This window comes from Sorghum bicolor, chromosome 2 (assembly GCF_000003195.3).
Source record: "Sorghum bicolor cultivar BTx623 chromosome 2, Sorghum_bicolor_NCBIv3, whole genome shotgun sequence".
Taxonomy (NCBI): Eukaryota; Viridiplantae; Streptophyta; class Magnoliopsida; order Poales; family Poaceae; genus Sorghum; species Sorghum bicolor.
Window position 1 is genome coordinate 52408223 of NC_012871.2, and position 2950 is coordinate 52411172.

Here is a 2950-nt window from a genome sequence, read left to right on the forward strand (position 1 = left end):
TCGCCAATCATGGACATCTCAAACTCCTTGGACATCAAATCACCAAATTCCTTGCAAAAATCTTCATTAGTAGAGCCAAAAATAATATCATCAACATAAACTTGGCAAATGAAGATTTCCCCATTCATTTTCTTGGTGAAGAGTGTTGTGTCAACTTTTCCAATCTTGAAGCCCTTCTTAATGAGGAAGTCCCTAAGCCTCTCATACCAAGCTCTAGGAGCTTGCTTGAGACCATAGAGAGCCTTGGACAACCGGTAGACATGCTTGGGATACCTAGGGTCTTCAAAACCGGGGGGTTGCTCAACATAGACAAGCTCATTAATATAGCCATTTAAAAAAGCACTTTTCACATCCATTTGAAATAACTTGATATCATGACTAGATGCATATGCAAGTAGGATACGGATTGCTTCAAGTCTTGCCACCTGTGCAAAGGTTTCACGGAAGTCAAGACCTTCCACTTGTGAAAAGCCTTTTGCCACGAGCCTTGCCTTGTTGCGCACCACTTTGCCTTGATCATCCTTCTTGTTCCGGAAGACCCACTTTGTTCCAATCACTCTTGCATCTTTGGGTCGCTCTTCAAGTGTCCATATTTGGTTGCAAGAGAAGTTGTTCAACTCCTCTTGCATGGCCATGATCCAATCCGCACCACGAAGAGCTTCCTCTATAGTCTTTGGTTCATCTTCAAGAGACACAAAAGCGTGATGTTCAATAAATAAAGCATGTCTAGAGCAAGTAGTTACACCACATGATGGACTCCCAATGATGAGATCTTGAGAGTGATCTTGGAGGAGATGTGATGTTCTTCTGGGCGCCACTTGAGGGGTTGGTTGGGGAGCATCAACATCTTGTGCTTGTGCCACCGCTTGCTCATGAGTGACTTGGGTGTCTTCATGAGCATCTCTCACATCCTTGTCTTCATCTTGTGGTACATGTGAGGTGGATGGTGGCTCAATGACTTGCACATCATCATCATCTTCTTTTGGCTTGATGTCTTCCACCGGCATGTTCTTCATGGCATCCCTCAATGGTTCACCACCTACATCATGAAGATTATCACTTGCTCCTTGGGAGCCATTAGTTTCATCAAGTTCAACATCAAATGTTTCTTCAACCATGTTTGTGGCATGGTTAAAGACCCTGTAAGCCTTGGACTTTGATGAATAGCCAACCAAGTAGCCAATGTCACATCTTCTTTGGAACTTGCCCAAGTGTTGGCGCTTCTTGTAGATGTAGCATTTGCATCCAAATACTCTAAAGAATGAGACATCGGGCTTCTTCCCATTGAGCAACTCATATGGTGTCTTCTCTAGGAACTTGTGAGGAAAGAGCCGGTTTGAAGCATAGCATGCGGTGTTGATTGCCTCGGCCCACATCTTCTCCGAAGTGTTGTACTCATCTAGCATTGTTCTTGCCAAGGTAATCAATGTCCAGTTCTTTGTTTCTACAACCCCATTTTTTTGTGGTGTGTATGTTGAGGAGAACTCATGTTTAATTCCCACTTCATCACAATACTCTTCGATGTTGGTGTTGTCAAACTCTTTGCCATTGTCACTTCTAATTTTCTTGATCTTGACATCAAATTGATTTTGGGCATTCTTGCAAACTTCTTGAATATAGATGCAACTTCGGCCTTGTCTTGCAAGAAAAATGTCCAAGTGTACCGGGAAAAATCATCAACTATGACCAAGCAATATTTGTTGCCTCCAAGACTAGCATATGTGGTTGGTCCAAATAGATCCATGTGAAGTAGCTCAAGCACTCTTGAAGTAGAGAGATAGGCCTTGGTTGGATGGGTGTTTGCAACTTGCTTGCCCGCTTGACATGCACTACAAAGCTTGTCTTTTTCAAATGTCACATCCTTCAAGCCTCTAATCAATTCTTTCTTCATCAACTTCTTGAGTGTGCCCATTCCAACATGTGCTAGCCTTCTATGCCACAACCACCCAAGTGAAGTCTTGGTGAATAAGCAAGTCTTGACATCAACTTCATCGGATGAGAAATCAACTACATAAAGGTTGTTGTGCCGGAAGCCTTTGAATATCACTTCACTGTCATCTTCCTTGGTCACAATTACTTCCTTGTTCTTGAATAGGCATTCAAATCCAAGATCACAAAGTTGTCCAACCGAGAGCAAGTTGAAACTCAATGATTGCACATAGAGCACATTGGTGATGGAGTTGTCATTTGATATAGCAACTTTTCCTAGTCCCTTGACCTTGCCTTTTGAATTGTCACCAAATGTGATCTTCTCTTGGTTGTCAACATCTTCATCAAGAGAGGTGAACATCTGGGGATCTCCGGTCATATGTTGAGTGCAACCACTATCAATTACCCAATGTGATCCACCGGTCTTGTAGTTCACCTACACACAAGAGATCAAGCTTGAGATTTAGGGACCCACATTTGCTTAGGGCCCTTGACCTTCTCTACTAGTTGCTTTGGCACCCAAATCTTCTTTGGCCTTTACTTGTTGGGCGGCCCCATGAAGCTAACCTTGACCTTGCCACCCTTGTCTTTCCTTACAATGTAGTGAGCATTGAAGGCAAATGGTCTTGCATGCTTGGGCAAGGGTGGTGGTAGTGGTGTCTTACACTCATGAGCAAAGTGTCCTTCTTGACCACACTCAAAGCATCTCTTTGGCTTTGGCTTGCTTGGTTTGTCATGAGTGGCTAGTGAGACTTGATGAGCTTTGTTTGATGAGCCTTGTAGCCAATCCCACTCTTGTCCATCTTCATGACGGTGTTCATGAAAAGCTCACTTTGAAGGTCCTTCCCTTTTGTGAACTTTGCTAACCCCATGGTTAGATGTTCCCTCTCTTTCTTGAGCTTGCTATTCTCTTGAGTTAGCTTCTTGATGATTGGGTCATTGTTGCTAGCTAACTCATCCAAGATGAATGTCTCATCCTCTTCTTGCTTGTCATACATCAAACCAAGCTTGAGATAATGAT